We start from the raw sequence: 17,258 nt of genomic DNA, 5'->3' as shown, positions 1-17,258 counted from the left end.
TTTTTCTTCTGTCCTTATTTCCCACTCCCCTCTGGGCCTTTCTCCCTCCCTCCTCTGCAGACAATCTGACCCAGATGCTGCTTTTTACTCTCAATTTTTCTCTTTCTCAAAAAACAAGAAAAAATATTGCATCTGATTGACCCCAATACACGCATGGGCACATACACACACAATGTGTGCATGTCCTTTTTCTTAAGATTCCCTAAAGGACATGCTCCCCAATCTTGCAGGAACCAGCTGGGCTCAGGAGCCCTGGTGGCTAAGGACTAAGGGCTGGCAGTAGGGGTGGGGTGCCAGAAACTATACCAGAACTTCTTTACCATGATATCTATGCTTTGGCAGGGGAAAGTGCGGTAGGAACAAGGCTGGGTAAGGACATGGAGAATGAATGGCGGCACCAGCTGGCATCCCATCAGGGCATTGACCCTGTGGCCCCAAACTGTCCTAGGATAGTAAGGCTGTGGCTGGGACAAGTGGCCCTAAACTTTTATGCTCCATCCACAGCTCATTCAGAGCTGCAGAGGGTAGCAGAGCCAGCCACTCCAACCCACAATTGCATACGTGTCCAAAATGCTTAAAGGTTCACTGTTAGAGCTAAGAGGGTGAACTGCTGAGCATTGGAAGAATTTGAGCATTTGAAAGAGGAGCAACAGAACAGTTGTGCACCCCACTGGCAGAGTGTCATCCCTGCTCTCCAGCCACCCTGACAGTCTTCCATACACTCCACATTCTCCCTATGTTGGAGTCTCACACTATATGTACAAGGTTTTCATGTTTGGACACACACTAATAATTGTCATTTTTCCCTCCTTAATCTATTATCTGTTCATTGCATAGACTAAAATCATTCAAACTTCAGAGGGAAAAGAGTAAATCTAAAACATCCCTACATCAAGGCTAGTGTGGTTAGAGCAGAGACAGAAGTCAAGGTCAAGGTTAGAGCAGAGACAGAAATCAAGGATAAGCAGGGGGAAGGCTGGTGAGGCTGGTTGGACCATTGTGTGGAGTTTGAATTTCATTCGATGTGTGAAGGAACCCTGCAGCTGGTCATGAGCAGGGGTGACGTAATTTGGTAGTTAAAAGGATCCGTCCTGGTTACTGTAGGGAAAATTGCTCATGGAAGGAAAGAAATGGAAGCAAAAAGACCAGAGATGTTTGCAACATCCAGGAATGATGGTGTGACTTGATCTCCGCCTGGACCTAGGGTATTTGAGTTGGGGCAGGAGAAGTAGGGTGCTTTTAAAGGCAGAGCTGACAGGCTTTGTGTGGACTAAACGTGGGGTATGAGAGAAAGAGGGTAGTTAAGGATGACTGCAAGGTTTGGGATTGAGCCGTTTACCAAGGTGGGGAGGATTATAAGAAAGACAAGTTAGTAGGAAGAGAAGATGAGATCAAGGGGTAGACTTCAGATTTAGTAAGTGTGAATGAAAATAACAATAACAATAATAGAAAGGAGATCCTTTAAGTAGAGCAAGGGGATGGGGGAGGGAGGAGAGGGGAAAGAGCAGGTACTGGGGAATAAAATTGATTGTTCCACGCACAGACCATATGGCATAATGAACCCCACTATTGAGTACTGTTATGATGCACATAATAAATTATTTTTAAAAAGATTTAATAAGTGTGAAACACTTACTAGGCATCCAAGTGGAGACATGGAATCAGCAGCTGGATGTGAAGCCAGAGCTGGAAAGCAGTGTATGAAGTTCCTCAGCTCATGCAGAAACTTCACAGCCATGAAACTCGTGTACTCACCCAGCGACTGAGTGTGTTAGAGAAAAGGGATTCGGAACATGCCTTGCGGGGGCCAGGAATAAAGAGATTACAATGAGGAAGAGGTTCTAGCAAGACATCTCCAGGTAAGAAGAAAATCCTGCTGGGTCCTGAAAGTCCAAAAAGAAGGCAATGAAGTGGTCACAATGACCTGGGAGCTTCAGGAGTTCACTTGTATTGAGCAGGTAAAGGGAGGCTGGAGAAGAGGCCGGGCAGCCTCTACAGGCTCAGCCAGGAGCCTCCATCCAGGAAAGAAAGCCCCTGATTCTAGAAGCTGCTGGCTCCTCACAGGGCAGACAGCAACATGGCCACACACTCTTGCCACTCCTTCTCTCTCTGAAAGAGTCCTTTGTGACTTCTCTAAGAAGGAAACACCTCCACCAGGAGAGAAACATTTGCTTCCTGTTAGAACAGACTTTTACTTAGGATCAAGCCCTGTGCCAGCCCATCCCTGCAGAGGGCAAGGAGGGAGAGGGGAGGAGGGGCATCCAGATGCTGGCTTGTGCAGCTGATTTAGCAGGAAAGTCTCCAGAGACTGGTGGACTGCAGGCCTGAAGCCCCAGTCCCTCTCAGTTAGAAACCTTCCCCTCTCCTCTACAATCCTGCCCTCCCTAGCCTCCACCTAAAAGGCCTGAGAGATGGCAAATTGGGTGGTCAGGGGGTTAATTTAACCCTCTGATGCCTGCCAGCCCTCCCCCAGGAAGATTAAAGGCATCCATCTTTTAATCTATTCAGCAATTCTTTGCTCAACACCTACTCGGTGCAAGGCCATGTAACAGGTATAGGGACCCAGCAACAGACAAAGACATATTTATTCCACACCCCTCTGATTTACAATCAAGTGGGAAAAATTAAACAAATCACTCAAACACCTCATAACCACAAGTGTGATAAGGCCATGAGGGAATGTCCCCTGAGGTGCATGATGGTGGCCCTGAGGAAGGCCAGCCAGGGAGTTCTTCCTGAGGAAGTGCTGATAGAATCTGTCAAAGTAGGAGGCAGGGGCAGGGTTCAATCTGCCCATTGTGCTTTGAGAACCTGACCAATCACGTGAGACCATGGCAGGGAGGATGTAGGTCCCTCTGACCAAGTTGTGGAGCAAGTAAGCTAAGCGTGGGAACGGGTCATTCCTGGTCGGAGTTGAAAAGTTGGATCTGACCCCAGGCCTGCTGGTGTGGAGGGTTATTCTGCTCTGGGGGCAGCAGCAACAGATGCTACAAGGGCCCAGGGCCCAGGGCCCCTGAAGCAGAAATGGCAATACCCTGCCACTGTCAGCAAATATTTGGGAATCTTTTGTTAAAAACAGCAAAGTCATTATCTATCCTCTCATGGAAACCAATAGTGAGATTCCAAGTAGCCTTCTTCAGGGTCATGAGCATCTCTGTGACTTCAACATACTCAGCTAAGCCTGCTTAATATCTGTCCCCCACAGACATGTACTTCACCACTTACACACACAGAAGGAGAGACAGTAGAGAAAGTGTAGGCATCTCAACTAATTTAAAGGCTAGACTTAATTTTTCTTTTATTTGATTTTTGGGTAGCTGGATATTAGATTGAACACACTCCTTTCACATGAACCTGATACATTCAGCGTTATTAAATTGTTCTGGGGCAAACGAGGAAAGTGTTTTATGATGAATTAAGTTTTCTTATGTCATGATTTTACCTACAGGAGCTTGGATGGAAGGTATAATTTTTAAAAAAGGCTTAAACACCACATCACAACATTTGACACTTGTAATTGTCCTCTGAACTAGGCAAGAAATATTTCAGTTTAACAGAAGAGGAAAACACATACCCTAAGACATTAAGTAAGTTGCTCAAAGGCCATGTGACTGATCTGTTTTCACTGTGACTACCACATTCTTTTGTTCTACCTGCAGGACTCTGGAAGTCTTACATTGGATTTTTTTGTCAACTAAATTCATAGTTGTCTTAAAATTCATCTATTTCTGCAACTACAATTTTGGTGCAGACATAAAAATCTACACCACAGCTATATTGTTTTTCTGGATAATTTAATTTTATTATATTTTAATTCTGTTAACAGACTATTGCAAAAAATCCAGGGAATTTCCCCTAGCATCCCAAATAAAATGCATATAAATCATATATGTGTGCAGATCAATTGCAAGGCTGTTACACATTCTTAATTTTTGTGTTTCATTGGAATGAAAATCTTTATTTTCTTTTTACCAGATTTTTGTTGGTGTTTTGTTGTGTTGGATTTTTTAATGGCTAAGAAGGTAGGTTGGTATATGGTGGAATTTTTGTTACTTTTGACAATCAGCAGCGCCATCTACTGTCAAGTAATAAAATTACTGAGGCATTATAGCAACTTATCAATGAAAATTAGAGCTTAGTGAAGGAAAGACCATTTTATACCCCAGGACTTACTGTATAAACAATACAGATTTTATATGTAACTTCTTTATTTAGACTCACTATATAAGTAAATACAGATTCCTGTACATATTTTTATTTTATATCATGATATCTTTAAGCTACCTATAGTAATAAACAGAAGAACCTAAAACATAATTTATGATTATATAACAAGAGTGCTAAGATTGGAACGTGATTATAAGGGGGGTGAGTCTCAGATAAATCTCTAGTAGCTATGTGACTGCTCTTACACTCAGCTTTTTCATCTGTAAGATGTGAGTAATTGTTTATGAAGTTGTTTTGTTGATTAAATGACATATAAAAAATTTACCCCAAAGGTGGCAGAACAGTAGCTATTGTCATACAACAGTTGATGGGTACATGCTAGGTAGCTGATGGGCCTAGGAGCCTTCTTTTCAGCACTCCTGTGAGACAGGGGATTCTGAGACAGTAGGTACCATGCCAAGATGACACAGCCAAGTGAGAATCAGGGTTAAACCCAACTTTCCACCTGTTCCGAAGTCATTATTCTGTTAGATCACAAACATAGCTCTGAAGCCACTTTTGATATGTCCCTGTGAATGTTCACTTCAGATTCACAATGAAGATCGGCTTTCCACATAAACAGAAGAAAGAGACTTTGTGGTCTGGTGCATGTTCCACATGAACTCACTGTGCTGAGTTTGCCTAACCATGAGATATTTAAGAAGGTAATTTCTGGAAGACTCATTGAGAAGTCAACACACAACGCTGATCATAATCAAGGATGAAAAGGATGATGAGCCTGTGTGTGGTTCCCCAGGCCCTCACCATCTTTTGTGCAGACCTCGCTTACTGTTATCTCATTACATTATCCATAGTTTTTTACAATTTATATCTTTCTGGAATAGAATTCCTCAAGGATAGAAGTTATACTTGTTAAATGAATGAATGGATGAATGAAAAAAGATTTCATGGTTTCCCAGTACAAGGAGATGATTCTGTGAGGTCCCCACTCTAGCACATTGTGATTATTCATTTGAGATTCATTGACTCAAATCAAGTCAGTTTGGCTAAAAATTATCATCTAGCTACCTTCTTAAGACAAACCACTTTCCCCCCTTGGTTATTAAAATAACCAAACCCAAGGAGAATTCATATTACTTCACGTTTCTTCTCCAGGGAACGTGAGAAGACTTCATTAAAATATAAAAATATCAACAATTGGAAGTTGATAAAATGCATATATAAATCACAGAATTGTATTGTTATGATTGCTTTTAAAACTAAGGTGTTTTACCACTTGTCTGTTAAAATGAAGGAAGGAACCTGCCTCTAGGCAGTGCTTTGACTATTAAGTGAAATAGGGCATCTAAAAGAGTGCACACTCCACTTAATTCTTTCACTCACAAATATATTTCCTCTTACTGTGGGGGCAGGAAGGTGTGAGTCCCTTTTTGCCCAATCTTAAAAGTCACAGCTGACACTCCTAACACAACAACAGATTAACAAGAGGAACGCACCATAAGTTTAATCAAAGATTTACATGAAAATTCAAAGGTCCAAGGAAAACCGTCTTTGTGCTTCTGTTTAATGAAGAAATGGCAGACACGCTGAAGTCTGACTGGACAAAAGGATATGATCTAATGGTAATAGGCTGAGGGGGAGTGCAGGTTGTCTGTTTGGATTCCTCTAGGCATCTCTGTGTATCATTTCTTCCTTTTGGGTAGAGGGCAGGACCCTCTGAAATGAGGGCCTTCAAAGAAGGGCAGAGTGACTTTTGTAGGTTTTTTTGGTTTGCTTTGGGGGAGAGGGGCTCTAGTCTCCATGGCTTGCTTCCTGGAAGAAAGAGGAACGGGAGACAGGAGGGTAAGACAAAGCCAGAGCAGGGGCAGGGGGCATAACCCTCCACTCCTGAGGCCTTCCACTCTCTGGTTCAGAGTTCTTGGCATGCCAAAGTGCCATACTTTGGGGTGTTGCTTTCTGAGCTCCATCACTTCTATGTGCCAGAGAGACTGTTCTAGGCACTAATGGCACCACAAACAAACAAACAAACAAAAAAGCAAAATCCTTCCCTTATGAAATGTCCATGAAAGTTCAGATGGGCGGGTGATTTCCAATGGTGGGCACAGAATCTGCCAAATAAGCCAATGAAAAAATGCTGTGGAGAAAAGCAAAACAGAAGAAAGAAACTAGAGAGCCAGGAAAGGCAGGTTTAGATAGAGCAGTACTTACGGGCCCTGCTGAGCCAAGAGCTGATAATGTGAGAGACTGCACCTGGGGATATCTCCAGACCAGCTTCTCAGAGAGAAAGAACAGGAAACAGGGCCCCCCAGGAAGGATGTACCCCAAGAGGCAATTCTTCCCTCCAACATTCCAACATCTGAGCCTTTGGTTTTCTAAATGATGGCTCCCATGATCATACTGAGTTAAGGTACATAAGTGTTGGCCCTGTCTGTGCATGAAAATGTAGGGACATCACTATGACCTGATCCTTGCAGTGTGCCCCAAAGAATATAGAGAAGTAGCCAAGGTGAAGTTCTCTGTGGCAAGGCCATTCCTGTTTTGTGACTATTTGATTTATAATGTTTTAAAGGGTTCCTGGGTTTCCACAAGACCCTACATAGCGTCTAACATAGCTGGAAGGTAGAGCATTTGTAATAGAATACACTGGAAGCCAACTCAGTTACCAATGTATCGGGCGATGCTCTAAATTCCATTTTAGTTCTGACATTCTATAATTCAGTGACTTAGGAAAGGAGCAAAGGGAAAATGCATTACCTGTGCTAGGAGTTGAACGAGCGTTTGTGGGTTGACCTGGAGACCCGACACATACTTATAACACTCTCTATCTAGAAAAATGAGTTCTGGGTTTCAAATGCTACACTTACAGACATTCAGAACACAGACCATTTATGAATTGGAGACTTCCTGTGGTGGTTAAGAGTGTCCCTGGTGGCAAAGGGCAGGAAGAGATTAAAGAGCAAAGCCCAGAACTACTGTAGCTGGAGGATTAATGGGAAAACACTGATCATGACAGACAACCCAGACAAAGAGCCTTGAGAGAGTCTCAGCCTGTAGCCTGTGTGACTAGTGCTGTTAAAACATGTGGCAGGCCAAGGGAGACTTGCAGAGTGCATGGCAAAGCTTCTGTAGAAGTCAACTGATAGACCTCTGTAAAAAGTCTGAAAAAAATGCCAAATGTGCTTTTCTCTTTACGTTTTGGGAGCTATGTACTCTTCTCCCTACGCAGCATGACACATCACCTGTCTCCAGTGCAAAGATTGTTACAGCAGGAATAAAAAGTGGGAAAAAAATGATATTTTGAACAGACTTACTCAAAACAGGATACTGTAGCAAAACACAAAGCTTGAAAATCAACATTATTCAGAGAGAGAAAATTGTTCCAGATTCTTTGATCTCCTTCTCTAACATATGAAAATCCAGACAGGATCATAAGTCTATGAAGGAAACAAGAAAGAGGTAAGGGTAAAGTCTTTCCCTTTAACCCCAGTATAGAGAAAAGAAGGGAAAAGAAGCTAATAGAGTAGATCAGAAAACAACTTCTTCATTCTCCCCTTCAATTTCTGTGGGGGGAGGGGGAGAATGAGTCAGGGTATTTCACAAACAGCCAGCCAGATAGAAGGACATGGACTAGTGGTATTCTTCTCTGAGAATGAGGGTGTGTGCCACCAGAGGCAGGTGCTACTTGTTACAGCCTGCAGAACTCTCTGCTGTGCACTGTCTGATGAATACAGAAGTCTAAGTAACCATCAAGTTATCTTTACGGCAACTTGACCTTGCTGCAGTAGCCAAGCCCGTGGTGTATGGAGTCACCTCATTCAACCTGCTCGTGTATTGTCACCCTCCCTCGCTGAATCACAAGAGGCATGAGCTGCCTACTAGACTCCAGACACGAACGGATGGCCAACAAGAAATCAAACAGGCATGAAGCTGAGGGGGGGAAAAAGTCAGCATTTAAGTGTTCTTATTTGTTATTTTTATGACCATTGTAATTTTTAGGCAACTGATAGTCAACTATTAAAATAGTTGCCTGAGGTTATCTGTGATGTTAATGTCTACCTCTACTCCTGGCCCTATGTTTTTTAATTGAGTATGTTTAAAAAATTTATAGTTAGGGGCTGGGGTTATGGCTCAGCAGTAGAGCACTCTCCTAGCACGTGCAGGGCCCTTGGTTTGATCCTCAGTACCACATAAAAATAAATAAATAAAAACAAAGGTATTGTGTCCAACTACAACTAAAAAATAAATATTTTAAAAATTTATAGTTAATGCTATTAACTAAATCTTAAAGGCTAAGTCTTAATACCTATTTTTGAGCCTAATTGATAAGAAATCAAACAGGCATGAAGCTTAGGGCTTCATGATAAGTAGTAATATAGGAATTTGGAAAATGCAAATTTTTCAGAATCCAACACTTTAGCCAATTGTTTTTTATACATTTAGGAAAAGTATGTTCCATGTCTTTTTTTGTCAAGACACACTTTACTGAATGTGGCACTAGACATAAACCAGATGATGAAGATGGAAATGATTGCAAAGAAACAAAAAAACAGGTTCTCATATATTTTTACTAGTTTCACTCTAAAATATAATCTCTATAGATTTTGTAGTTACATTGAAGATTCAATGCTAAAACTATGGTGTGTAATTTGCAGAGAAGTACTGGTTATTGAAGCAATTAAACCATCCAAACACAAGTGGCTTTTACATACAAGAAATAAAAATAATAAGGCATCCAAAATTTAAAAAGAAGTATTTGAAAAAAAGAATATTGATCAAAATGCTTATAAAAGCAAATGGCATTTTTCAGTTAGACAATAGTGCTTTGCATGCTACGTATAAAATAGTTTAGGATAAAGATGCTAAAGCTCTGAAATATGATCACTAAGAAAGCAGTAAAAAAATCTCATCAAAAATGTTTGCTTGGAAATTTTGAATGAATCTAAAGCAAAGAAGGTAACTCAAGTACCAATTTCTAATGACGCTATAACTTGACACATTCAGAAACTGGTTAATCATCTGGAAGATCAGATCTAAGGGCAAATGAGGCTAACCAACTGCTTACTTTTTTTTTCTAGTTGGAGAGGGGAAAAGTGCCATTACTAATTATCCAAGCCAAAAGGCATAATCAGCGTATTTCAAGCAAATCATGATAATCAACCTATACAGGCACCTCAAACTCAGCATGTCATGTAGAAGGAACTAATTAACTTTGTTTCAAGCTTATCTTCCTTTATGGTCTCTGTATTGCTGTAATCCACCTAGTCATTCAAACAAGACATGTGAAAACAATTTCTGACACTTTCTCCTCTTTCACTCCCATGTCCTCACTCCACTCCTCCAACTCTGCTGAATAATAATTGCTAGTATGTATCTGTTTCTCTATCTCCCTGCTCTCCCTACTTTGGTACAGTCTATCATTTTTATAGCTGGTGTAAGAATGCTAGCAAAATATTTTTAACTTGATGAATACACAGATATTGCCAACATGGGAATTCCTTTTATATGTATACTGTTTGAACCTGATGTTGATATAAAAGAAAAATTGTGTTTAGCAACATCACTGAGAAATAGAACTAGCTCTCAACTGTATAGAATCAGGAGAAATTTTATTATAAACAAATATGATGAAGAGTTTCAGTTTCATGTAGGAATTTGTTCTGATGGGCAAATTCCAATGATAGGAAAACTTGCTGGAGCAATTACCCAGATAAAGAAGGCTGTGGCAATTAATCAATTCTTCAATTTTTTTTTCACAGAGAAAACCTTGTTAAAAATTATTTGCAAGTCAGCTGAACTATACAGTGTGCTTAGTGAAGTAATAAAAACTGAAGGATATTGAGGCCAATATGTTCAATTCAAAGCATTCTCTTTATTATGTGTTAATATGAATGCTAGTCCATAACAATAGCAATTGTTCCTTTATGAGGTATGATGGCTATTGAGGGGGAAAAATCTATAAAATCAAGAATTCTTGAACTATGAATTGAAGTCACAGGGCTCTTGCAAGACAAGATACAAATTCTGGTAGATGTGAAATGGATTGTCAGACTTGTTTCTCTATTTGATGTCTTATTAATGAGGATAATACTTTCATGCAAGGAAGGAAAGGAGTGTGTTCTTCAGTGGTATTAAGATCAAAGAACAAACACAAAACTTAGAAGCATCAAATTCCAGAATTTCTACATTCTGTGATGACAATAGTTGTCAATGAGATAGATGATGATCCTAATATAGCACACCCGAGAAAAGTTATTGCCAACATCTTATGCATTTTATGAAATGTTTGAGATTTTCCCATAAAAAGAAGACTCATACATAGACAACTCATGAATACAGGATTCATTTTTAATTTAAATATGATTTAAATATTCATTGTAGTGAAGAAAATACTTGGGAGAGCTAGGTTAGACTACAGAGACAAAGATTTGCTTAGGCCTGAATTGTCCAGCATGGCTGTCCAGATTATGTGGTCTATGTATGAACTGGAGCACCGCCCAGGCAAAACCTTTCAATATGAGTTGTCCCCCAAAAGTTCATGTGGGAGACAATGGAGGAAGATTTAGAGATGAACTCATTAGGTTATGAGAATCTTGGCCCAATCATTGAATCAATCTCAAAAGGGATTCACTGAGTGGTAACTATTGACTGATAGGGTATGGCTGGAGGAGGTGAATCATTCAGGACATGTCTTTCATCTATATTTTGTGAGATGAGCTTAATCTCTCTGTCTTTCTTGGTGTGATGTCTTGAGCTGCTTTCCTCCACCATATATATCCTTTCACCATGATGTTCTGCCTGGCCTTGAACCCCAGCCATCTATGGACCGAGACCTCTGGAACCATGAGTCCCCAAGTAAATGTTTCCAAGTAAATTGTTCTTGTCTGGTCTTTTTGGTCACAGCAGTGAAAAAGCTGACTAAAATACTCAAGAAAGAGGGAAGAGGAACAAGCAACAGGGATAGGCTTGGAGTTTGTAGTTCAGGAGAGCTGAACAGATAACTCCTGGGCAATACATAGTTCAATAAGACTTTACTCAAGAGGGCTAAGTTTATGCTGCTTGCTCTGATTTATCCAACTGACCCAGGCTATGACCAATGCATCACAAACCCAAGGCCACTATTGAAGATAAATAAAACGTTTGCATGAAATATCGATCTGGAGGAAGAAATTGAAACTCAAATCATAGAAATGCATCTAAAGATTCAGAGGATTGACTAGATTCACTTTTCCTTCCTTTTGCATTATATATTCGTATTTGGTAAGTGTATTTATGGCTACACCCTGACTTGACATCTTAATTTTGTTAGATGCTTTTCAGTCTCCATACAGATTTACTATGCATAATTATATTTGATTCTCACAATGGTCCCAGGCCAAGCAGTTATTATTATATTCATTTTACAAACAAAGAAACTCAGAGAGAAGTTCAACAACCTCCCCACACCCCTTTTGAAGTCAGACCCTCAGACTTTCCAACATGACCTACTTACATCATGTTGCTTTTTAATGTCCCTTAACTAAAGAAAGTGCTCTCTTTTGTTTGTCTTAATAGGAAGCAGCCCAATGAAACTTAGCCATGTATATTCATTTCTAAAGCAAGGAGGTGGCCTCCTGCTAAGTGGAGGTTGAAAGGAAATATAAGGCAGGGTCCCAAGAGTTTGCTGCCCGGGGAATGAAACACATAACACGTGAAACATTTAAAGAACAGTATCAGATATGAACACCATCTTAAAGTGATTAACTATGGAACCTAAAAGTCAGCTGAGACCTCCCTGCCATTTGGGGATCAATTTTTTTGTCATAGGAACTTATTGATTTCTCTACATCAATAGCAGATGAGTAGAGTTCATTGCCATTTAGTTTTTTTAAGTAAAATAAATACAAACCCAGCAGTAGAAAGACTTTTTAAAAATATATACACATGAGAAGAAAAAAAATGCTTAGGATGAGAGATTTAGTTAACGGGGAAGAAGGATTGAAAAAAAAATACAAAAGAAAGCTCCCTATTCAGATGACAGCACAGAGACAGGCATAAAATTCAGGCTTAAATCTTTGCTCAATCTAGCAAGAGAAACCTTGTATCCTCTCCTGACTTGTTTTCCCCATTATGGATCTCCCCCTCTGTGGGAATAAACAACTTTCTTTTTTTATTGGTTGTTCAAAACATTATAAAGCTCATGACATATCATCTTTCATACATTTGATTCAAGTGAGTTATGAACTCCCATTTTTACCCCAAATACAAATTGCAGAATCACATCAGTTACACATTCACATTTTTACATAATGCCATATTAGTGACTGTTGTATTCTGCTGCCTTTCCTATCCCCTACTATCCCCCTCCCCTCCCCTCCCATCTTCCCTCTCTACCTCATCTGTTGTTGTTCAGTTCTCTCCCTTGTTCCCCCCCTTTCCCCTCACAACGTCTTATATGTGATTTCGTATAACGTTGAGGGTTTCCTTCCATTTCCATGCAATTTCCCTTCTCTCTCCCTTTCCCTGGAATAAATAACTTTCCATGTGGTTTCATTATTTCATGATCTGTCTTCTATATTTGTAAAAATATGACATTTTATTCTTTTAGCAACTGATAGGTAGATTCCTTTTCACAGGGGAAAATACTCAACAGGACCCCTAGAGCAGGTAAGTCTCTGGGTGGGTGATGTGGACTGATGCCAACAGCAAGCAATGCAGGAGTGGAATTGGGATTGGGATAATTTGCTCCCTAGTGGAGGGTAGGAGTTGAGCAGAATGCAGTGTGCTATGTCACATCATCCCCATCTGTGACATCCTTAACTTCCTGAGATGATCGAGGAAAAGGGACCAAAAATCTCCAAGTTTCCTGAGAACAGCATTTGTGAATGCAAAAGCAAGCCCAACCATATTTCATCAGAAAGTTTGATTCCCCAAACGGCAGGGAGGTCTCAGCTGACTTTTAAGTTCCATAGTTAATCCCTTTAAGATGGTTTCATACCTGAGTGGCATGCAATTGTTTGATACTCTCATTTTTAAACTTTGGGAGAGGTTGTACCAGGTGTCCTTTTGGTCTCCTCAAGACACCATGATCCCTGCATTGCTCTAAAGACAGTTTCTGAAATGCTGGTCTTTGAAGGCTCTCCATGTGGTCTGTGGGTTGCCCGCATGCAATGGGTCGGTTGTGTTTGAAGAGTATTTTCTACTGGAGGTTCGAATTCTCCACAAAAGGGCACAGAAATAGATACTTGAAAATTACAACCACAGAGACGATCATGTGCTAGGCAAACACTTCAGATGGTTGTAGGGTGTGTGTGTTCTGTGGTTGCAAGCAAAAGCTTTGAGGTGGGTGGTCCAAGAGATTCCTTTAGTGTGGTTCACAGTCTGAAATCTCATTTGGAATGATGTTAGGCTGAGTACTTGTAGGGCAATAAGAAATCAGACCATGTCTCTTGAAAATCCTTAAAACAGGTATTTATAACCAATATTTCAACTGACCCTAAACTTTTGCAGTTTCATTACTGACCATAATGGAGGGATATCTCAGCCATATCACCCTCATGACCGATTTTGTTTCTGGTAGTGTAAATAACAGCTCAGTTTTGAAGTTTAATGCTGAGTCATATTTTAGGAGATGGTTTGGGAAGAGATGGGATAGGAAATCTATTCTCAGAATTTTTTGAAAATCTTCACTAATTTTTATCTTAGTACCTGTTTTCTAATTTAACATAAAAAGTGCTGCTCCATCTATTGGTTCAAAACCATGACAAGAACACATATTATTCAGGTTTCAAGAATTCGGTATTGGGATAATTTTATGTAATCCCCCCAAATCATTAAAAATAGGTGTAACAACTAGAATTATGAAAGATAAACATTGAGGACATCTTCAATAAAACTAGATGAGAAGGAATTCCCACAACCCTGGGAGTAGATGAGACTAAACATGAGATAGCAGAAGCCTGAGAAAGCAAATAGCCCAGAAATATCGTATGGGACTCATAATCTATAAATGATCAACAGAACTCACCCCAGAAGGAGAGAAACTCACACTGTGTAAGGACCTGGGTGAGCCCAGTGAAAAACATCCAGCCAGAAAGGTTCCAACTTATGGGGGAAGGTGGCTGGATTTGAGATTGTCCAGTTGGCCATGAGGATGTGGTAGGCTGAGTACAGTCCTCCAAACATGTCCACATCCTCACCCTGTAAACCTGGGTCAATGGTACCTTACATGGCAAAGGGATTCAGCAGATGCAATCAAATTCAGAATTTGGGAATGAAGCATTATCCTGGGTTATCCAGGTGGGCCTAATTTAATCCCAATGGTCCTCATAATAGGGAGCCAGGAGCATCAGACACCAAAAGGAGATGTGACAGAAGCAATGCTGGGGTGACCCATTTTGAAGATGGGGGAAGAAGCCTTGAGCCAAGAATTCAGACAGTCTCTAGAAGCTAAAAAAAGGCAGGGAAATGGGTCTCCCCTTGAGTTTCCAGGAAGGAGTGTGACCCTGCGAGGACCTTGATTTTAGCCCAGGGTAGCCCATTTCAAACTCTGACCTCCAGAACTGTAAATGCTAATCTATTTGCATTTCTCAGTCACTATATTTATGTGATTTTTTTATAGCAGTAAAAGGAAACTATATTCCCCGAGTTCCCTTTCCAGTATGCTCTGGTTAGAAAACACAGATAAATCTGCCGTGATGTGGGAAGTGAGCGTGAAGCAGGAGCCATTCCTTCTGAAGCTCTTTGGGATGAGAAAAGGTGCCCTTCAGGGCTCGCCTCACTCTCCCCTCTTGCATACTCACTCTTCTTCCAGACCACTGATCCTGGTGACCGTTAGTGGCCCACAGCAGATATTTGGCTACGAATCCACAGATGAAACAGCTTTCCGTAGCTCTTAGCCCTAGACCTGGGCTTCCTCATTTAGGAACCCCAGGAGGATGTTAGATTCCATCAGTGTTTCTCAAAACGATTTTATTAATCTGAATTAAATAACATCGATGTGTAGAGAGAAGAGCAGGGGTGTTCATCTTTCAGGGGAAAAAATGGTGATTCTCACAAACATGAAAACCTCCTCTGGGAAGAGATGGAAGACAGAGAGGCACCCAGGGGCTTTTCTAAGGTGCTGGAAGAAGTCCTTGCACAACTATTTGCTTTTTTTTTTAAATTTGAAATGAATATATATTTTCAATATTAATTTTCACGATCTATTTTCTCAATAAAATATTTTAGGTTTTATTCTCCTAACAATCATATGTGACATGCAGGTTTAAGGGATCTGAATTTAAGATTCCACATTCTATAGGGTAGCTGTTCCCACATCATGTATATTAAAAAATTAAGATTTCCAGACCCCACCAAGGCTACAAATCAGAAAGTCCAGTGTCAATCTGAAGGTCAGGGTCACTTTGCCCAGGTCATTTTCTATCTAGATGTATTTACTGGATAAAGCGCCCATCCTGCTGCAGGAATCATCTTGAGCATCCAGTGGCCCCCTGCTGCCCTCTTGTGGCCATTTTTTCTACCCACACTGGGCAGAATATGTCCCTAAAAGGAGTAAGAGTGGATTCTAGAATCAGTGGTCTGCCTAGGTTTGGTGATGGCTCTGAGGACTTGACTAGTTGGGCTGTATACCATGATACCTAGAACCCACTAGCCTGTCTATCATTTTTGTCAAAGTCCTAAGTTCCCTAGACTTGTTTACTTTCCTGAAAGCTATCTGTGTTTTTCTCCTGGCAGTGAAAATGTCTTAGACCCATAAACCCCTCTTCCCTGCTCTAACCCCCTGATTCTGGTCCTCTCTGCTCATGGAGATCCCCAGACTCTGCATTCTGCCTCCCCTTCTGGACCCTCCATCTATAGATTCTGTCCCTATATCATCAGGTCTCCGGTTCTGCTTGAACAAGTATCTGTGGTCTAACCAGACCCAGGGTCTCTCCTGAAGGATTCTATCCAGTCCTATGACTCCACCAGACCAGGGCTGTTGTGAGAGTAAGAATCAAAAGCTGCAGAGAAATATGCTCCTGCTACTCATCGCCATACCCACGTCCAACACCCTGACCTAATATCTCCTCCTTTTTGTTATTCCTCCTCCTCCATCTGTCAGAGTTTCTGATCCTGATAATATGCTCAGAATGGGCAGGTACACACACACACACACAAAAAAAAAAATTGGGGTAACTTAAAGGCATCTAGGCCAGATCCCATGGGCAGATTCCATGTGTGTGGATTTCCTATTCATTCATCTTCCACTGTCCCCAACCCAGATGCTGTGTGAATTCTGAACTTAGACCCTGCTGTTATGCATGCTACTGACCTCTCTTGAGTAAACAAACACCTGTTTCTTCCTTAAGACGTTATAACCCACCCAGTGGAGGGCAGTGTAGTGTGATGATTAAAAATATGATTTTGGAATAAAAATTGGTACCGCCCATGTCCCGTGCAGGTGGTGGAATTGGGATCCCTCTGCATGGTGTGGACTGGTGAAGAAAAGACCATGCACACAGGGAAGTAATTTTTTTCACAAAGTAGGGGTGAAAAGGTAGCAGAATACAACAGTCACTAATATGGCATTATGTAAAAATGTGAATATGTAACAGATGTGATTCTGCAATCTGTATTTGGGGTGAAAATGGGAGTTCAAAACACAATTTGAGTCAAATGTATGAAAGATGATATATCATGAGCTATGTAATGCTTTAATCAATAAAAAAAAAAAACAAAGCAGGGGTGAGACAGCTCTGAGACCTTAAGGGTCCTGCTTTCACGCAGGAATTCGAGAGAGCAAGAGAAAGCACGTGCATCCGGAATCCCTTTATTTATAGGGAAATTAACAAGGATTTTTGATAGAATATTCTTCACCAAATAAGGTAGGGGATGGGCTTGTCAAACCCCAATAAGTAATACCCAGGTCCTCAGCTAGGACAAAGCAAACTTCTTTGCCGATTGAAGCTGGAGGCCACCTGCATCACGCAGCCCAGACAGCGTGCAAAGCCACACCAACACCTTCTTGGCTCAAGGTGGAGAGAGAATATTTAGTATAGCTCATGGGTGGCCCTCCACAAATCAGGTTGACATCTTTGCTTGCTTATTGTATGCTGGTGGCCTTGGGCTGCTTA

This window comes from Spermophilus citellus, assembly GCF_964194105.1.
Source record: "Spermophilus citellus genome assembly, chromosome: 13".
NCBI classification, from domain to species: Eukaryota; Metazoa; Chordata; class Mammalia; order Rodentia; family Sciuridae; genus Spermophilus; species Spermophilus citellus.
The sequence above is the reverse complement of the archived record's forward strand: the minus strand, read 5'-3'. Positions refer to the sequence as shown.